The 18,475-nt window shown below is 50.3% G+C and overlaps 15 non-coding genes across 15 annotated transcripts; 9 read left to right on the top strand and 6 right to left on the bottom strand.

Moving 5' to 3' along the window:
- Positions 1-922: 922 nt before the first annotated feature.
- TRNAK-CUU (transfer RNA lysine (anticodon CUU)) lies at positions 923-995 on the bottom strand. Its single transcript has one exon. It is a non-coding gene; the product is annotated as a tRNA-Lys (tRNA).
- A 380-nt stretch (positions 996-1,375) lies between these two features.
- Positions 1,376-1,462, top strand: TRNAY-GUA (transfer RNA tyrosine (anticodon GUA)). Its single transcript is given in 2 exon segments — positions 1,376-1,412; positions 1,427-1,462. It is a non-coding gene; the product is annotated as a tRNA-Tyr (tRNA).
- Positions 1,463-1,604: 142 nt separating this feature from the next.
- TRNAN-GUU (transfer RNA asparagine (anticodon GUU)) lies at positions 1,605-1,678 on the top strand. The gene has a single exon. It is a non-coding gene; the product is annotated as a tRNA-Asn (tRNA).
- Positions 1,679-4,059: 2,381 nt separating this feature from the next.
- TRNAG-UCC (transfer RNA glycine (anticodon UCC)) lies at positions 4,060-4,131 on the bottom strand. Its single transcript has one exon. It is a non-coding gene; the product is annotated as a tRNA-Gly (tRNA).
- Positions 4,132-4,849: 718 nt separating this feature from the next.
- Positions 4,850-4,936, top strand: TRNAY-GUA (transfer RNA tyrosine (anticodon GUA)). The gene is given in 2 exon segments: positions 4,850-4,886; positions 4,901-4,936. It is a non-coding gene; the product is annotated as a tRNA-Tyr (tRNA).
- A 142-nt stretch (positions 4,937-5,078) lies between these two features.
- On the top strand, positions 5,079-5,152 carry TRNAN-GUU (transfer RNA asparagine (anticodon GUU)). The gene has a single exon. It is a non-coding gene; the product is annotated as a tRNA-Asn (tRNA).
- A 2,381-nt stretch (positions 5,153-7,533) lies between these two features.
- Positions 7,534-7,605, bottom strand: TRNAG-UCC (transfer RNA glycine (anticodon UCC)). The gene has a single exon. It is a non-coding gene; the product is annotated as a tRNA-Gly (tRNA).
- A 719-nt stretch (positions 7,606-8,324) lies between these two features.
- TRNAY-GUA (transfer RNA tyrosine (anticodon GUA)) lies at positions 8,325-8,411 on the top strand. Its single transcript is given in 2 exon segments — positions 8,325-8,361; positions 8,376-8,411. It is a non-coding gene; the product is annotated as a tRNA-Tyr (tRNA).
- A 142-nt stretch (positions 8,412-8,553) lies between these two features.
- Positions 8,554-8,627, top strand: TRNAN-GUU (transfer RNA asparagine (anticodon GUU)). Its single transcript has one exon. It is a non-coding gene; the product is annotated as a tRNA-Asn (tRNA).
- Positions 8,628-11,346: 2,719 nt separating this feature from the next.
- Positions 11,347-11,419, bottom strand: TRNAK-CUU (transfer RNA lysine (anticodon CUU)). The gene has a single exon. It is a non-coding gene; the product is annotated as a tRNA-Lys (tRNA).
- Positions 11,420-11,799: 380 nt separating this feature from the next.
- TRNAY-GUA (transfer RNA tyrosine (anticodon GUA)) lies at positions 11,800-11,886 on the top strand. The gene is given in 2 exon segments: positions 11,800-11,836; positions 11,851-11,886. It is a non-coding gene; the product is annotated as a tRNA-Tyr (tRNA).
- Positions 11,887-14,483: 2,597 nt separating this feature from the next.
- On the bottom strand, positions 14,484-14,555 carry TRNAG-UCC (transfer RNA glycine (anticodon UCC)). Its single transcript has one exon. It is a non-coding gene; the product is annotated as a tRNA-Gly (tRNA).
- Positions 14,556-15,273: 718 nt separating this feature from the next.
- TRNAY-GUA (transfer RNA tyrosine (anticodon GUA)) lies at positions 15,274-15,360 on the top strand. The gene is given in 2 exon segments: positions 15,274-15,310; positions 15,325-15,360. It is a non-coding gene; the product is annotated as a tRNA-Tyr (tRNA).
- A 142-nt stretch (positions 15,361-15,502) lies between these two features.
- On the top strand, positions 15,503-15,576 carry TRNAN-GUU (transfer RNA asparagine (anticodon GUU)). The gene has a single exon. It is a non-coding gene; the product is annotated as a tRNA-Asn (tRNA).
- A 2,718-nt stretch (positions 15,577-18,294) lies between these two features.
- Positions 18,295-18,367, bottom strand: TRNAK-CUU (transfer RNA lysine (anticodon CUU)). The gene has a single exon. It is a non-coding gene; the product is annotated as a tRNA-Lys (tRNA).
- Between the last annotated feature and the right edge of the window lie 108 nt (positions 18,368-18,475).

Raw genomic sequence — 18,475 nt, 5'->3', positions numbered from 1 at the left:
TACAATGGGAAACACAAGTGATCCCATGGCAGCGGCGTGTTTCTGTCTGTAAAAGTCATTGGGGTACTTGAAATGGGCTTGCTTGAGTCAAAGGGCCAGCAATGAATGCACTTGGTCAAGCTTTAGTTCTTTTTGGCTGTCAAGAGTCTTCCCTCATTGCAGAGGTTTCCCACAATGTCAATAGCCTGCGCAAAGTGTATCCAAGTGAAAAGGCCTATGACATCATGGGACATGCTTGTTTCTTCTGGCTCCGACTTCAGTCTCCATTCCTTGTTGAGAAATTCTTTAGCATTCTTCAAAATGCTGCCAGTTATCTTGCCAGTTGAGGGTGTTGGAATGGTAGCCAGCTACTTAGCAATGCTGTGTGTGTGCCAGAGTTGATTGTTTGTGAATGAGTGTTTAAAATGGCTGAACCTTGTCCCTGGATAATGCTGTACTCCTTGAGCGAGTTAAAGCATGAGGCCGGAGCCTGTTGGGATGCGGCGGAATCTTTGCACTGTTGTCACTAAGGCAAGACAACTTAGGAGCTTTCTTGAAGGAGCTTTGGCCCTGTGGTGTTTTGTCAAGGGCGCAAAGAAGAAGACTGCGTTGGCCAGGAATCGAACCCGGGTCAACTGCTTGGAAGGCAGCTATGCTCACCACTATACCACCAACGCAAGGCTGTGCAGCAAGCATGCTGCTGGCTGTGTAGAACTAAGGCCACCCATGACATTGACTCCACAGACCCCCTGCTGCGCAAGGTCCATTTGCTGCCGGTACCAAGTCACCTCTAGGAGGATGAGCTAGAAATATTTCCCCATTGGTGGAGAGAAAGGAAGCCAAGCCACTAGATATGGTAAAGGTGTGATTGTGCAGTGCGCTTGAAGGAACTGGAGATACTGACACCTTTTGCAAAGGCCTTTGACTCGGCCAAAAAAAGGCACGCCCAACGTGGGGCTCGAACCCACGACCCTGAGATTAAGAGTCTCATGCTCTACCGACTGAGCTAGCCGGGCTACCGCACTCTGCTGCTTTGAGGCCTCTTACAGCTAGCAGGCTCTGACCACTCTTTCCTAGCTTTCGCCACAATTCCTTTGGCTAAACTCAATGTGCTTCCAAGTACTATTCTGCTCACTTGCTGTCAGGGCACAGGGTACATCACCATTTTTGACGGGACTTTGGAGGATCCCAACAAAATGCGCTGGCTCTTTACTAACCCTTTTCTCTCTGTGCAATACGTCAAGCCGTAGCCTCCCACGTAACGTCTGCCCAGGCATCTGCCCTTATCGGCCGAGGCGGCATCAAGCAAGACCTCAACCTAGAAGGTCAAATGCAAAGTGTTCAGCACTGGCTTTGCATTTGCAGGGGTCACGTGTTACCCCACCCATCCGACTTCCCTTCGATAGCTCAGCTGGTAGAGCGGAGGACTGTAGTAGATAAAGTAGCAATCCTTAGGTCGCTGGTTCAATTCCGGCTCGAAGGAAGGGCTTTTTAGCCCGCGTCACTTCCTTTTAGAAAGAAGGCAATCCCTCAGCTCTGCAAATGTGCAATTGGGAAGCTTTTTAGGCACCTTGAGTTGATCTTTCATTTCTCCTTCGGGCCAGTTCAAGCACACTCCGTGTGTGGTCTCTGTGGCGCAATCGGTTAGCGCGTTCGGCTGTTAACCGAAAGGTTGGTGGTTCGAGCCCACCCAGGGACGCTCACCTTTTCTCACTACCTTAGCCGGGACCGCTGCCAAGTCTGACACCCACCTAGGAAGACAAAGCGTGTCCTTTGGCTCGCCTCACACGGCTGCCAATTGATCCTTCACTGACCACATTCCTTGAAAACGGACTAGTAATATGTCGCATTCAATTGGTCTACTTCTGGAATGTTGAAGATCTTTCGTAGTTTAGTCAAGCCACCTCTTCGCAGGAACAAACCCCAGCGTTTCTATTCACACCTGAAGAGGCCTTAGACCAATTACCATGGAATGTGTCCATGTTGATTGTCCAGGAACAGGAGGGGAGGTGTGAGAATTGTGGAGGCGCCCTTTTTCAAGTTACATCATCCCCTTGTTGGGTGTCAGGAAGCCTGCATAGCTAATAGTGCCTAGATTGACCTGGCTAAAGGCGTCAATTGATGTCAAATGGCCTGGAGAGAGGTGTTAATAATGTGGAAGACAGATAGTGTGGATGGACAAGCTCGTGTCCCAGTGTATTGCTGGCCTTGAAGTACACAGGGATGCGATGTTTCTTAAAGATCCTTCTGACTTTTTCCGACACTCCAGTTCCATACGGGATGACTATATTTCTCCAAGTGTTCTGCTTCTCCCCAGTTTGTTTTCCTGAGCTTGCGGAGGTTTTAACCAAGACCCAGTCTGGGTAGCCACAAGCTTTCAAAGCCCTCCTGAGATGTCACGGTAGCACCCTCCTAGTCATGTGCTAGGATTTGTATAGTTGGCCTCTGCTTACCAGAGAGGCTGTCAGGTCAATTCAGTGTGGTATTCTGCTTAACAGATTGCTGCGATGGATTAGTCGGGTCTGCTGATGATTCTCTGATGTTGTTTGAGTTTGTCAGAGTTCTTCCCGCCTTCGGGAAGCTGTGAGAGCTTTCCAGAACATGGGTGGGGGCTAGGCAAACGAACAGCATGAATATGGATGCAGCCCTGGCCATTTGCAAGGGGGGGCATTCCAGTGGCATGCTGGGAGTGGCATGTATGTTCTGCCAGCACATGGGCTCAGCCTCTTTCCTGGGAGAGGGCCGAACAGCTGGGCTGGAGGCAGGCTGCCTCGCCTGGCGCAGGCTGCTATGCGGCCCCAGGTGGGTGGACCTGAGGGCCTGAAGCCAGTCAGGACGTCAATACCGCTTAACTAAGAGATCAGCTAGATGTCCTCAGTGTGAAAAGTTCTAATTTTGGAGTATCCCACTACAATTCCCTGTCCCCAGCTCTACAGGAAAACTCCAAAAACAAACATCCCCAAGTCCGGTGATTGAAGACAAGGAGCGTTTGCGCGTGTGTGTATGTGGCTGAAGAAATACAGTGTGCCTGGCTGCGGGGCGAAGTAAAGGGAAACCGGGGCAAACATGCCAGCGTCCCTGGCAAGGGTGCCGTTACATCTGTGTTCTTTTGTCTTTAGACTCTTTTTGTTGCTACCATGTCAGCCGGATATTGCAGAGTCCTAAGAAGCCCCAGCTTGTGTTCCAGTGGGTGGTGTGAGTCAAAGGGCAGATAACGGTCTGTGTGGGTAGGTTTCCCGGAGACCTCCCTGCCCAAGTCAGCCCCTTCCTTGCCTTGCAAGACGCCGTCCAAAAGGGGTCATTTGCTATTCAGTGCCTCTTCCCGTGTACACTTGATGTATTGGTCCACTGACTTGATGCGTTCACTAAAAGCTTGTGTTTCTGATGCTCTAATCTTGACCCAAGTATAATCCACATGCCTTAACAAACGACTTGGTCTTTTCCCCGTGGAACAATTCAAGTCTCTCTTGTCCAGCTGCTCCATGCACAGGTTAGCTACAATGGGAAACACAAGTGATCCCATGGCAGCGGCGTGTTTCTGTCTGTAAAAGTCATTGGGGTACTTGAAATGGGCTTGCTTGAGTCAAAGGGCCAGCAATGAATGCACTTGGTCAAGCTTTAGTTCTTTTTGGCTGTCAAGAGTCTTCCCTCATTGCAGAGGTTTCCCACAATGTCAATAGCCTGCGCAAAGTGTATCCAAGTGAAAAGGCCTATGACATCATGGGACATGCTTGTTTCTTCTGGCTCCGACTTCAGTCTCCATTCCTTGTTGAGAAATTCTTTAGCATTCTTCAAAATGCTGCCAGTTATCTTGCCAGTTGAGGGTGTTGGAATGGTAGCCAGCTACTTAGCAATGCTGTGTGTGTGCCAGAGTTGATTGTTTGTGAATGAGTGTTTGAAATGGCTGAACCTTGTCCCTGGATAATGCTGTACTCCTTGAGCGAGTTAAAGCATGAGGCCGGAGCCTGTTGGGATGCGGCGGAATCTTTGCACTGTTGTCACTAAGGCAAGACAACTTAGGAGCTTTCTTGAAGGAGCTTTGGCCCTGTGGTGTTTTGTCAAGGGCGCAAAGAAGAAGACTGCGTTGGCCGGGAATCGAACCCGGGTCAACTGCTTGGAAGGCAGCTATGCTCACCACTATACCACCAACGCAAGGCTGTGCAGCAAGCATGCTGCTGGCTGTGTAGATCTAAGGCCACCCATGACACTGACTCCACAGACCCCCTGCTGCGCAAGGTCCATTTGCTGCCGTACCAAGTCACCTCTAGGAGGATGAGCTAGAAATATTTCCCCATTGGTGGAGAGAAAGGAAGCCAAGCCACTAGATATGGTAAAGGTGTGATTGTGCAGTGCGCTTGAAGGAACTGGAGATACTGACACCTTTTGCAAAGGCCTTTGACTCGGCCAAAAAAAGGCACGCCCAACGTGGGGCTCGAACCCACGACCCTGAGATTAAGAGTCTCATGCTCTACCGACTGAGCTAGCCGGGTTACCGCACTCTGCTGCTTTGAGGCCTCTTACAGCTAGCAGGCTCTGACCACTCTTTCCTAGCTTTCGCCACAATTCCTTTGGCTAAACTCAATGTGCTTCCAAGTACTATTCTGCTCACTTGCTGTCAGGGCACAGGGTACATCACCATTTTTGACGGGACTTTGGAGGATCCCAACAAAATGCGCTGGCTCTTTACTAACCCTTTTCTCTCTGTGCAATACGTCAAGCCGTAGCCTCCCACGTAACGTCTGCCTAGGCATCTGCCCTTATCGGCCGAGGCGGCATCAAGCAAGACCTCAACCTAGAAGGTCAAATGCAAAGTGTTCAGCACTGGCTTTGCATTTGCAGGGGTCACGTGTTACCCCACCCATCCGACTTCCCTTCGATAGCTCAGCTGGTAAAGCGGAGGACTGTAGTAGATAAAGTAGCAATCCTTAGGTCGCTGGTTCAATTCCGGCTCGAAGGAAGGGCTTTTTAGCCCGCGTCACTTCCTTTTAGAAAGATGGCAATCCCTCAGCTCTGCAAATGTGCAATTGGGAAGCTTTTTAGGCACCTTGAGTTGATCTTTCATTTCTCCTTCGGGCCAGTTCAAGCACACTCCGTGTGTGGTCTCTGTGGCGCAATCGGTTAGCGCGTTCGGCTGTTAACCGAAAGGTTGGTGGTTCGAGCCCACCCAGGGACGCTCACCTTTTCTCACTACCTTAGCCGGGACCGCTGCCAAGTCTGACACCCACCTAGGAAGACAAAGCGTGTCCTTTGGCTCGCCTCACACGGCTGCCAATTGATCCTTCACTGACCACATTCCTTGAAAACGGACTAGTAATATGTCGCATTCAATTGGTCTACTTCTGGAATGTTGAAGATCTTTCGTAGTTTAGTCAAGCCACCTCTTCGCAGGAACAAACCCCAGCGTTTCTATTCACACCTGAAGAGGCCTTAGACCAATTACCATGGAATGTGTCCATGTTGATTGTCCAGGAACAGGAGGGGAGGTGTGAGAATTGTGGAGGCGCCCTTTTTCAAGTTACATCATCCCCTTGTTGGGTGTCAGGAAGCCTGCATAGCTAATAGTGCCTAGATTGACCTGGCTAAAGGCGTCAATTGATGTCAAATGGCCTGGAGAGAGGTGTTAATAATGTGGAAGACAGATAGTGTGGATGGACAAGCTCGTGTCCCAGTGTATTGCTGGCCTTGAAGTACACAGGGATGCGATGTTTCTTAAAGATCCTTCTGACTTTTTCCGACACTCCAGTTCCATACGGGATGACTATATTTCTCCAAGTGTTCTGCTTCTCCCCAGTTTGTTTTCCTGAGCTTGCGGAGGTTTTAACCAAGACCCAGTCTGGGTAGCCACAAGCTTTCAAAGCCCTCCTGAGATGTCACGGTAGCACCCTCCTAGTCATGTGCTAGGATTTGTATAGTTGGCCTCTGCTTACCAGAGAGGCTGTCAGGTCAATTCAGTGTGGTATTCTGCTTAACAGATTGCTGCGATGGATTAGTCGGGTCTGCTGATGATTCTCTGATGTTGTTTGAGTTTGTCAGAGTTCTTCCCGCCTTCGGGAAGCTGTGAGAGCTTTCCAGAACATGGGTGGGGGCTAGGCAAACAAACAGCATGAATATGGATGCAGCCCTGGCCATTTGCAAGGGGGGGCATTCCAGTGGCATGCTGGGAGTGGCATGTATGTTCTGCCAGCACATGGGCTCAGCCTCTTTCCTGGGAGAGGGCCGAACAGCTGGGCTGGAGGCAGGCTGCCTCGCCTGGCGCAGGCTGCTATGCGGCCCCAGGTGGGTGGACCTGAGGGCCTGAAGCCAGTCAGGACGTCAATACCGCTTAACTAAGAGATCAGCTAGATGTCCTCAGTGTGAAAAGTTCTAATTTTGGAGTATCCCACTACAATTCCCTGTCCCCAGCTCTACAGGAAAACTCCAAAAACAAACATCCCCAAGTCCGGTGATTGAAGACAAGGAGCGTTTGCGCGTGTGTGCATGTGGCTGAAGAAATACAGTGTGCCTGGCTGCGGGGCGAAGTAAAGGGAAACCGGGGCAATCATGCCAGCGTCCCTGGCAAGGGTGCCGTTACATCTGTGTTCTTTTGTCTTTAGACTCTTTTTGTTGCTACCATGTCAGCCGGATATTGCAGAGTCCTAAGAAGCCCCAGCTTGTGTTCCAGTGGGTGGTGTGAGTCAAAGGGCAGATAACGGTCTGTGTGGGTAGGTTTCCCGGAGACCTCCCTGCCCAAGTCAGCCCCTTCCTTGCCTTGCAAGACGCCGTCCAAAAGGGGTCATTTGCTATTCAGTGCCTCTTCCCGTGTACACTTGATGTATTGGTCCACTGACTTGATGCGTTCACTAAAAGCTTGTGTTTCTGATGCTCTAATCTTGACCCAAGTATAATCCACATGCCTTAACAAACGACTTGGTCTTTTCCCCGTGGAACAATTCAAGTCTCTCTTGTCCAGCTGCTCCATGCACAGGTTAGCTACAATGGGAAACACAAGTGATCCCATGGCAGCGGCGTGTTTCTGTCTGTAAAAGTCATTGGGGTACTTGAAATGGGCTTGCTTGAGTCAAAGGGCCAGCAATGAATGCACTTGGTCAAGCTTTAGTTCTTTTTGGCTGTCAAGAGTCTTCCCTCATTGCAGAGGTTTCCCACAATGTCAATAGCCTGCGCAAAGTGTATCCAAGTGAAAAGGCCTATGACATCATGGGACATGCTTGTTTCTTCTGGCTCCGACTTCAGTCTCCATTCCTTGTTGAGAAATTCTTTAGCATTCTTCAAAATGCTGCCAGTTATCTTGCCAGTTGAGGGTGTTGGAATGGTAGCCAGCTACTTAGCAATGCTGTGTGTGTGCCAGAGTTGATTGTTTGTGAATGAGTGTTTGAAATGGCTGAACCTTGTCCCTGGATAATGCTGTACTCCTTGAGCGAGTTAAAGCATGAGGCCGGAGCCTGTTGGGATGCGGCGGAATCTTTGCACTGTTGTCACTAAGGCAAGACAACTTAGGAGCTTTCTTGAAGGAGCTTTGGCCCTGTGGTGTTTTGTCAAGGGCGCAAAGAAGAAGACTGCGTTGGCCGGGAATCGAACCCGGGTCAACTGCTTGGAAGGCAGCTATGCTCACCACTATACCACCAACGCAAGGCTGTGCAGCAAGCATGCTGCTGGCTGTGTAGAACTAAGGCCACCCATGACATTGACTCCACAGACCCCCTGCTGCGCAAGGTCCATTTGCTGCCGGTACCAAGTCACCTCTAGGAGGATGAGCTAGAAATATTTCCCCATTGGTGGAGAGAAAGGAAGCCAAGCCACTAGATATGGTAAAGGTGTGATTGTGCAGTGCGCTTGAAGGAACTGGAGATACTGACACCTTTTGCAAAGGCCTTTGACTCCGCCAAAAAAAGGCACGCCCAACGTGGGGCTCAAACCCACGACCCTGAGATTAAGAGTCTCATGCTCTACCGACTGAGCTAGCCAGGCTACTGCACACTGCTGCTTTGAGGCCTCTTACAGCTAGCAGGCTCTGACCACTCTTTCCTAGCTTTCGCCACAATTCCTTTGGCTAAACTCAATGTGCTTCCAAGTACTATTCTGCTCACTTGCTGTCAGGGCACAGGGTACATCACCATTTTTGACGGGACTTTGGAGGATCCCAACAAAATGCGCTGGCTCTTTACTAACCCTTTTCTCTCTGTGCAATACGTCAAGCCGTAGCCTCCCACGTAACGTCTGCCTAGGCATCTGCCCTTATCGGCCGAGGCGGCATCAAGCAAGACCTCAACCTAGAAGGTCAAATGCAAAGTGTTCAGCACTGGCTTTGCATTTGCAGGGGTCACGTGTTACCTCACCCATCCGACTTCCCTTCGATAGCTCAGCTGGTAGAGCGGAGGACTGTAGTAGATAAAGTAGCAATCCTTAGGTCGCTGGTTCAATTCCGGCTCGAAGGAAGGGCTTTTTAGCCCGCGTCACTTCCTTTTAGAAAGAAGGCAATCCCTCAGCTCTGCAAATGTGCAATTGGGAAGCTTTTTAGGCACCTTGAGTTGATCTTTCATTTCTGCTTCGGGCCAGTTCAAGCACGCTCCGTGTGTGGTCTCTGTGGCGCAATCGGTTAGCGCGTTCGGCTGTTAACCGAAAGGTTGGTGGTTCGAGCCCACCCAGGGACGCTCACCTTTTCTCATTACCTTAGCCGGGACCGCTGCCAAGTCTGACACCCACCTAGGAAGACAAAGCGTGTCCTTTGGCTTGCCTCACACGGCTGCCAATTGATCCTTCACTGACCACATTCCTTGAAAACGGACTAGTAATATGTCGCATTCAATTGGTCTACTTCTGGAATGTTGAAGATCTTTCGTAGTTTAGTCAAGCCACCTCTTCGCAGGAACAAACCCCAGCGTTTCTATTCACACCTGAAGAGGCCTTAGACCAATTACCATGGAATGTGTCCATGTTGATTGTCCAGGAACAGGAGGGGAGGTGTGAGAATTGTGGAGGCGCCCTTTTTCAAGTTACATCATCCCCTTGTTGGGTGTCAGGAAGCCTGCATAGCTAATAGTGCCTAGATTGACCTGGCTAAAGGCGTCAATTGATGTCAAATTGCCTGGAGAGAGGTGTTAATAATGTGGAAGACAGATAGTGTGGATGGACAAGCTCGTGTCCCAGTGTATTGCTGGCCTTGAAGTACACAGGGATGCGATGTTTCTTAAAGATCCTTCTGACTTTTTCCGACACTCCAGTTCCATACGGGATGACTATATTTCTCCAAGTGTTCTGCTTCTCCCCAGTTTGTTTTCCTGAGCTTGCGGAGGTTTTAACCAAGACCCAGTCTGGGTAGCCACAAGCTTTCAAAGCCCTCCTGAGATGTCACGGTAGCACCCTCCTAGTCATGTGCTAGGATTTGTATAGTTGGCCTCTGCTTACCAGAGAGGCTGTCAGGTCAATTCAGTGTGGTATTGTGCTTAACAGAGTGCTGCGATGGATTAGTCGGGTCTGCTGATGATTCTCTGATGTTGTTTGAGTTTGTCAGAGTTCTTCCCGCCTTCGGGAAGCTGTGAGAGCTTTCCAGAACATGGGTGGGGGCTAGGCAAACGAACAGCATGAATATGGATGCAGCCCTGGCCATTTGCAAGGGGGGGCATTCCAGTGGCATGCTGGGAGTGGCATGTATGTTCTGCCAGCACATGGGCTCAGCCTCTTTCCTGGGAGAGGGCCGAACAGCTGGGCTGGAGGCAGGCTGCCTCGCCTGGCGCAGGCTGCTATGCGGCCCCAGGTGGGTGGACCTGAGGGCCTGAAGCCAGTCAGGACGTCAATACCGCTTAACTAAGAGATCAGCTAGATGTCCTCAGTGTGAAAAGTTCTAATTTTGGAGTATCCCACTACAATTCCCTGTCCCCAGCTCTACAGGAAAACTCCAAAAACAAACATCCCCAAGTCCGGTGATTGAAGACAAGGAGCGTTTGCGCGTGTGTGCATGTGGCTGAAGAAATACAGTGTGCCTGGCTGCGGGGCGAAGTAAAGGGAAACCGGGGCAAACATGCCAGCATCCCTGGCAAGGGTGCCGTTACATCTGTGTTCTTTTGTCTTTAGACTCTTTTTGTTGCTACCATGTCAGCCGGATATTGCAGAGTCCTAAGAAGCCCCAGCTTGTGTTCCAGTGGGTGGTGTGAGTCAAAGGGCAGATAACGGTCTGTGTGGGTAGGTTTCCCGGAGACCTCCCTGCCCAAGTCAGCCCCTTCCTTGCCTTGCAAGACGCTGTCCAAAAGGGGTCATTTGCTATTCAGTGCCTCTTCCCGTGTACACTTGATGTATTGGTCCACTGACTTGATGCGTTCACTAAAAGCTTGTGTTTCTGATGCTCTAATCTTGACCCAAGTATAATCCACATGCCTTAACAAACGACTTGGTCTTTTCCCCGTGGAACAATTCAAGTCTCTCTTGTCCAGCTGCTCCATGCACAGGTTAGCTACAATGGGAAACACAAGTGATCCCATGGCAGCGGCGTGTTTCTGTCTGTAAAAGTCATTGGGGTACTTGAAATGGGCTTGCTTGAGTCAAAGGGCCAGCAATGAATGCACTTGGTCAAGCTTTAGTTCTTTTTGGCTGTCAAGAGTCTTCCCTCATTGCAGAGGTTTCCCACAATGTCAATAGCCTGCGCAAAGTGTATCCAAGTGAAAAGGCCTATGACATCATGGGACATGCTTGTTTCTTCTGGCTCCGACTTCAGTCTCCATTCCTTGTTGAGAAATTCTTTAGCATTCTTCAAAATGCTGCCAGTTATCTTGCCAGTTGAGGGTGTTGGAATGGTAGCCAGCTACTTAGCAATGCTGTGTGTGTGCCAGAGTTGATTGTTTGTGAATGAGTGTTTGAAATGGCTGAACCTTGTCCCTGGATAATGCTGTACTCCTTGAGCGAGTTAAAGCATGAGGCCGGAGCCTGTTGGGATGCGGCGGAATCTTTGCACTGTTGTCACTAAGGCAAGACAACTTAGGAGCTTTCTTGAAGGAGCTTTGGCCCTGTGGTGTTTTGTCAAGGGCGCAAAGAAGAAGACTGTGTTGGCCGGGAATCGAACCCGGGTCAACTGCTTGGAAGGCAGCTATGCTCACCACTATACCACCAACGCAAGGCTGTGCAGCAAGCATGCTGCTGGCTGTATAGAACTAAGGCCACCCATGACATTGACTCCACAGACCCCCTGCTGCGCAAGCTCCATTTGCTGCCGGTACCAAGTCACCTCTAGGAGGATGAGCTAGAAATATTTCCCCATTGGTGGAGAGAAAGGAAGCCAAGCCAGTAGATATGGTAAAGGTGTGATTGTGCAGTGCGCTTGAAGGAACTGGAGATACTGACACCTTTTGCAAAGGCCTTTGACTCGGCCAAAAAAAGGCACGCCCAACGTGGGGCTCGAACCCACGACCCTGAGATTAAGAGTCTCATGCTCTACCGACTGAGCTAGCCGGGCTACCGCACTCTGCTGCTTTGAGGCCTCTTACAGCTAGCAGGCTCTGACCACTCTTTCCTAGCTTTCGCCACAATTCCTTTGGCTAAACTCAATGTGCTTCCAAGTACTATTCTGCTCACTTGCTGTCAGGGCACAGGGTACATCACCATTTTTGACGGGACTTTGGAGGATCCCAACAAAATGCGCTGGCTCTTTACTAACCCTTTTCTCTCTGTGCAATACGTCAAGCCGTAGCCTCCCACGTAACGTCTGCCCAGGCATCTGCCCTTATCGGCCGAGGCGGCATCAAGCAAGACCTCAACCTAGAAGGTCAAATGCAAAGTGTTCAGCACTGGCTTTGCATTTGCAGGGGTCAAGTGTTACCCCACCCATCCGACTTCCCTTCGATAGCTCAGCTGGTAGAGCGGAGGACTGTAGTAGATAAAGTAGCAATCCTTAGGTCGCTGGTTCAATTCCGGCTCGAAGGAAGGGCTTTTTAGCCCGCGTCACTTCCTTTTAGAAAGAAGGCAATCCCTCAGCTCTACAAATGTGCAATTGGGAAGCTTTTAAGGCACCTTGAGTTGATCTTTCATTTCTCCTTCGGGCCAGTTCAAGCATGCTCCATGTGTGGTCTCTGTGGCACAATCGGTTAGCGCGTTCGGCCGTTAACCGAAAGGTTGGTGGTTCGAGCCCACCCAGGGACGCTCACCTTTTCTCATTACCTTAGCCGGGACCGCTGCCAAGTCTGACACCCACCTAGGAAGACAAAGCGTGTCCTTTGGCTCGCCTCACACGGCTGCCAATTGATCCTTCACTGACCACATTCCTTGAAAACGGACTAGTAATATGTCGCATTCAATTGGTCTACTTCTGGAATGTTGAAGATCTTTCGTAGTTTAGTCAAGCCACCTCTTCGCAGGAACAAACCCCAGCGTTTTTATTCACACCTGAAGAGGCCTTAGACCAATTACCATGGAATGTGTCCATGTTGATTGTCCAGGAACAGGAGGGGAGGTGTGAGAATTGTGGAGGCGCCCTTTTTCAAGTTACATCATCCCCTTGTTGGGTGTCAGGAAGCCTGCATAGCTAATAGTGCCTAGATTGACCTGGCTAAAGGCGTCAATTGATGTCAAATGGCCTGGAGAGAGGTGTTAATAATGTGGAAGACAGATAGTGTGGATGGACAAGCTCGTGTCCCAGTGTATTGCTGGCCTTGAAGTACACAGGGATGCGATGTTTCTTAAAGATCCTTCTGACTTTTTCCGACACTCCAGTTCCATACGGGATGACTATATTTCTCCAAGTGTTCTGCTTCTCCCCAGTTTGTTTTCCTGAGCTTGCGGAGGTTTTAACCAAGACCCAGTCTGGGTAGCCACAAGCTTTCAAAGCCCTCCTGAGATGTCACGGTAGCACCCTCCTAGTCATGTGCTAGGATTTGTATAGTTGGCCTCTGCTTACCAGAGAGGCTGTCAGGTCAATTCAGTGTGGTATTCTGCTTAACAGATTGCTGCGATGGATTAGTCGGGTCTGCTGATGATTCTCTGATGTTGTTTGAGTTTGTCAGAGTTCTTCCAGCCTTCGGGAAGCTGTGAGAGCTTTCCAGAACATGGGTGGGGGCTAGGCAAACGAACAGCATGAATATGGATGCAGCCCTGGCCATTTGCAAGGGGGGGCATTCCAGTGGCATGCTGGGAGTGGCATGTATGTTCTGCCAGCACATGGGCTCAGCCTCTTTCCTGGGAGAGGGCCGAACAGCTGGGCTGGAGGCAGGCTGCCTCGCCTGGCGCAGGCTGCTATGCGGCCCCAGGTGGGTGGACCTGAGGGCCTGAAGCCAGTCAGGACGTCAATACCGCTTAACTAAGAGATCAGCTAGATGTCCTCAGTGTGAAAAGTTCTAATTTTGGAGTATCCCACTACAATTCCCTGTCCCCAGCTCTACAGGAAAACTCCAAAAACAAACATCCCCAAGTCCGGTGATTGAAGACAAGGAGCGTTTGCGCGTGTGTGCATGTGGCTGAAGAAATACAGTGTGCCTGGCTGCGGGGCGAAGTAAAGGGAAACCGGGGCAAACATGCCAGCGTCCCTGGCAAGGGTGCCGTTACATCTGTGTTCTTTTGTCTTTAGACTCTTTTTGTTGCTACCATGTCAGCCGGATATTGCAGAGTCCTAAGAAGCCCCAGCTTGTGTTCCAGTGGGTGGTGTGAGTCAAAGGGCAGATAACGGTCTGTGTGGGTAGGTTTCCCGGAGACCTCCCTGCCCAAGTCAGCCCCTTCCTTGCCTTGCAAGACGCCGTCCAAAAGGGGTCATTTGCTATTCAGTGCCTCTTCCCGTGTACACTTGATGTATTGGTCCACTGACTTGATGCGTTCACTAAAAGCTTGTGTTTCTGATGCTCTAATCTTGACCCAAGTATAATCCACATGCCTTAACAAACGACTTGGTCTTTTCCCCGTGGAACAATTCAAGTCTCTCTTGTCCAGCTGCTCCATGCACAGGTTAGCTACAATGGGAAACACAAGTGATCCCATGGCAGCGGCGTGTTTCTGTCTGTAAAAGTCATTGGGGTACTTGAAATGGGCTTGCTTGAGTCAAAGGGCCAGCAATGAATGCACTTGGTCAAGCTTTAGTTCTTTTTGGCTGTCAAGAGTCTTCCCTCATTGCAGAGGTTTCCCACAATGTCAATAGCCTGCGCAAAGTGTATCCAAGTGAAAAGGCCTATGACATCATGGGACATGCTTGTTTCTTCTGGCTCCGACTTCAGTCTCCATTCCTTGTTGAGAAATTCTTTAGCATTCTTCAAAATGCTGCCAGTTATCTTGCCAGTTGAGGGTGTTGGAATGGTAGCCAGCTACTTAGCAATGCTGTGTGTGTGCCAGAGTTGATTGTTTGTGAATGAGTGTTTGAAATGGCTGAACCTTGTCCCTGGATAATGCTGTACTCCTTGAGCGAGTTAAAGCATGAGGCCGGAGCCTGTTGGGATGCGGCGGAATCTTTGCACTGTTGTCACTAAGGCAAGACAACTTAGGAGCTTTCTTGAAGGAGCTTTGGCCCTGTGGTGTTTTGTCAAGGGCGCAAAGAAGAAGACTGCGTTGGCCGGGAATCGAACCCGGGTCAACTGCTTGGAAGGCAGCTATGCTCACCACTATACCACCAACGCAAGGCTGTGCAGCAAGCATGCTGCTGGCTGTGTAGAACTAAGGCCACCCATGACATTGACTCCACAGACCCCCTGCTGCGCAAGGTCCATTTGCTGCCGTACCAAGTCACCTCTAGGAGGATGAGCTAGAAATATTTCCCCATTGGTGGAGAGAAAGGAAGCCAAGCCACTAGATATGGTAAAGGTGTGATTGTGCAGTGCGCTTGAAGGAACTGGAGATACTGACACCTTTTGCAAAGGCCTTTGACTCGGCCAAAAAAAGGCACGCCCAACGTGGGGCTCGAACCCACGACCCTGAGATTAAGAGTCTCATGCTCTACCGACTGAGCTAGCCAGGCTACCGCACTCTGCTGCTTTGAGGCCTCTTACAGCTAGCAGGCTCTGACCACTCTTTCCTAGCTTTCGCCACAATTCCTTTGGCTAAACTCAATGTGCTTCCAAGTACTATTCTGCTCACTTGCTGTCAGGGCACAGGGTACATCACCATTTTTGACGGGACTTTGGAGGATCCCAACAAAATGCGCTGGCTCTTTACTAACCCTTTTCTCTCTGTGCAATACGTCAAGCCGTAGCCTCCCACGTAACGTCTGCCCAGGCATCTGCCCTTATCGGCCGAGGCGGCATCAAGCAAGACCTCAACCTAGAAGGTCAAATGCAAAGTGTTCAGCACTGGCTTTGCATTTGCAGGGGTCACGTGTTACCCCACCCATCCGACTTCCCTTCGATAGCTCAGCTGGTAGAGCGGAGGACTGTAGTAGATAAAGTAGCAATCCTTAGGTCGCTGGTTCAATTCCGGCTCGAAGGAAGGGCTTTTTAGCCCGCGTCACTTCCTTTTAGAAAGAAGGCAATCCCTCAGCTCTACAAATGTGCAATTGGGAAGCTTTTTAGGCACCTTGAGTTGATCTTTCATTTCTCCTTCGGGCCAGTTCAAGCACACTCCGTGTGTGGTCTCTGTGGCGCAATTGGTTAGCGCGTTCGGCTGTTAACCGAAAGGTTGGTGGTTCGAGCCCACCCAGGGACGCTCACCTTTTCTCATTACCTTAGCCGGGACCGCTGCCAAGTCTGACACCCACCTAGGAAGACAAAGCGTGTCCTTTGGCTCGCCTCACACGGCTGCCAATTGATCCTTCACTGACCACATTCCTTGAAAACGGACTAGTAATATGTCGCATTCAATTGGTCTACTTCTGGAATGTTGAAGATCTTTCGTAGTTTAGTCAAGCCACCTCTTCGCAGGAACAAACCCCAGCGTTTCTATTCACACCTGAAGAGGCCTTAGACCAATTACCATGGAATGTGTCCATGTTGATTGTCCAGGAACAGGAGGGGAGGTGTGAGAATTGTGGAGGCGCCCTTTTTCAAGTTACATCATCCCCTTGTTGGGTGTCAGGAAGCCTGCATAGCTAATAGTGCCTAGATTGACCTGGCTAAAGGCGTCAATTGATGTCAAATGGCCTGGAGAGAGGTGTTAATAATGTGGAAGACAGATAGTGTGGATGGACAAGCTCGTGTCCCAGTGTATTGCTGGCCTTGAAGTACACAGGGATGCGATGTTTCTTAAAGATCCTTCTGACTTTTTCCGACACTCCAGTTCCATACGGGATGACTATATTTCTCCAAGTGTTCTGCTTCTCCCCAGTTTGTTTTCCTGAGCTTGCGGAGGTTTTAACCAAGACCCAGTCTGGGTAGCCACAAGCTTTCAAAGCCCTCCTGAGATGTCACGGTAGGACCCTCCTAGTCATGTGCTAGGATTTGTATAGTTGGCCTCTGCTTACCAGAGAGGCTGTCAGGTCAATTCAGTGTGGTATTCTGCTTAACAGATTGCTGCGATGGATTAGTCGGGTCTGCTGATGATTCTCTGATGTTGTTTGAGTTTGTCAGAGTTCTTCCCGCCTTCGGGAAGCTGTGAGAGCTTTCCAGAACATGGGTGGGGGCTAGGCAAACGAACAGCATGAATATGGATGCAGCCCTGGCCATTTGCAAGGGGGGGCATTCCAGTGGCATGCTGGGAGTGGCATGTATGTTCTGCCAGCACATGGGCTCAGCCTCTTTCCTGGGAGAGGGCCGAACAGCTGGGCTGGAGGCAGGCTGCCTCGCCTGGCGCAGGCTGCTATGCGGCCCCAGGTGGGTGGACCTGAGGGCCTGAAGCCAGTCAGGACGTCAATACCGCTTAACTAAGAGATCAGCTAGATGTCCTCAGTGTGAAAAGTTCTAATTTTGGAGTATCCCACTACAATTCCCTGTCCCCAGCTCTACAGGAAAACTCCAAAAACAAACATCCCCAAGTCCGGTGATTGAAGACAAGGAGCGTTTGCGCGTGTGTGCATGTGGCTGAAGAAATACAGTGTGCCTGGCTGCGGGGCGAAGTAAAGGGAAACCGGGGCAAACATGCCAGCGTCCCTGGCAAGGGTGCCGTTACATCTGTGTTCTTTTGTCTTTAGACTCTTTTTGTTGCTACCATGTCAGCCGGATATTGCAGAGTCCTAAGAAGCCCCAGCTTGTGTTCCAGTGGGTGGTGTGAGTCAAAGGGCAGATAACGGTCTGTGTGGGTAGGTTTCCCGGAGACCTCCCTGCCCAAGTCAGCCCCTTCCTTGCCTTGCAAGACGCCGTCCAAAAGGGGTCATTTGCTATTCAGTGCCTCTTCCCGTGTACACTTGATGTATTGGTCCACTGACTTGATGCGTTCACTAAAAGCTTGTGTTTCTGATGCTCTAATCTTGACCCAAGTATAATCCACATGCCTTAACAAACGACTTGGTCTTTTCCCCGTGGAACAATTCAAGTCTCTCTTGTCCAGCTGCTCCATGCACAGGTTAGCTACAATGGGAAACACAAGTGATCCCATGGCAGCGGCGTGTTTCTGTCTGTAAAAGTCATTGGGGTACTTGAAATGGGCTTGCTTGAGTCAAAGGGCCAGCAATGAATGCACTTGGTCAAGCTTTAGTTCTTTTTGGCTGTCAAGAGTCTTCCCTCATTGCAGAGGTTTCCCACAATGTCAATAGCCTGCGCAAAGTGTATCCAAGTGAAAAGGCCTATGACATCATGGGACATGCTTGTTTCTTCTGGCTCCGACTTCAGTCTCCATTCCTTGTTGAGAAATTCTTTAGCATTCTTCAAAATGCTGCCAGTTATCTTGCCAGTTGAGGGTGTTGGAATGGTAGCCAGCTACTTAGCAATGCTGTGTGTGTGCCAGAGTTGATTGTTTGTGAATGAGTGTTTGAAATGGCTGAACCTTGTCCCTGGATAATGCTGTACTCCTTGAGCGAGTTAAAGCATGAGGCCGGAGCCTGTTGGGATGCGGCGGAATCTTTGCACTGTTGTCACTAAGGCAAGACAACTTAGGAGCTTTCTTGAAGGAGCTTTGGCCCTGTGGTGTTTTGTCAAGGGCGCAAAGAAGAAGACTGTGTTGGCCGGGAATCGAACCCGGGTCAACTGCTTGGAAGGCAGCTATGCTCACCACTATACCACCAACGCAAGGCTGTGCAGCAAGCATGCTGCTGGCTGTGTAGAACTAAGGCCACCCATGACATTGACTCCACAGACCCCCTGCTGCGCAAGGTCCATTTGCTGCCGTACCAAGTCACCTCTAGGAGGATGAGCTAGAAATATTTCCCCATTGGTGGAGAGAAAGGAAGCCAAGCCACTAGATATGGTAAAGGTGTGATTGTGCAGTGCGCTTGAAGGAACTGGAGATACTGACACCTTTTGCAAAGGCCTTTGACTCGGCCAAAAAAAGGCACGCCCAACGTGGGGCTCGAACCCACGACCCTGAGATTAAGAGTCTCATGCTCTACCGACTGAGCTAGCCGGGCTACCGCACTCTGCTGCTTTGAGGCCTCTTACAGCTAGCAGGCTCTGACCACTCTTTCCTAGCTTTCGCCACAATTCCTTTGGCTAAACTCAATGTGCTTCCAAGTACT

The sequence above is a fragment of the Staurois parvus genome, unplaced genomic scaffold (genome assembly GCF_062004578.1).
Source record: "Staurois parvus isolate SC_StPar_1 unplaced genomic scaffold, SC_StPar_1.0 ptg002404l, whole genome shotgun sequence".
Classification (NCBI taxonomy): Eukaryota; Metazoa; Chordata; class Amphibia; order Anura; family Ranidae; genus Staurois; species Staurois parvus.
This window is presented reverse-complemented; position numbering and strand designations above follow the sequence as displayed.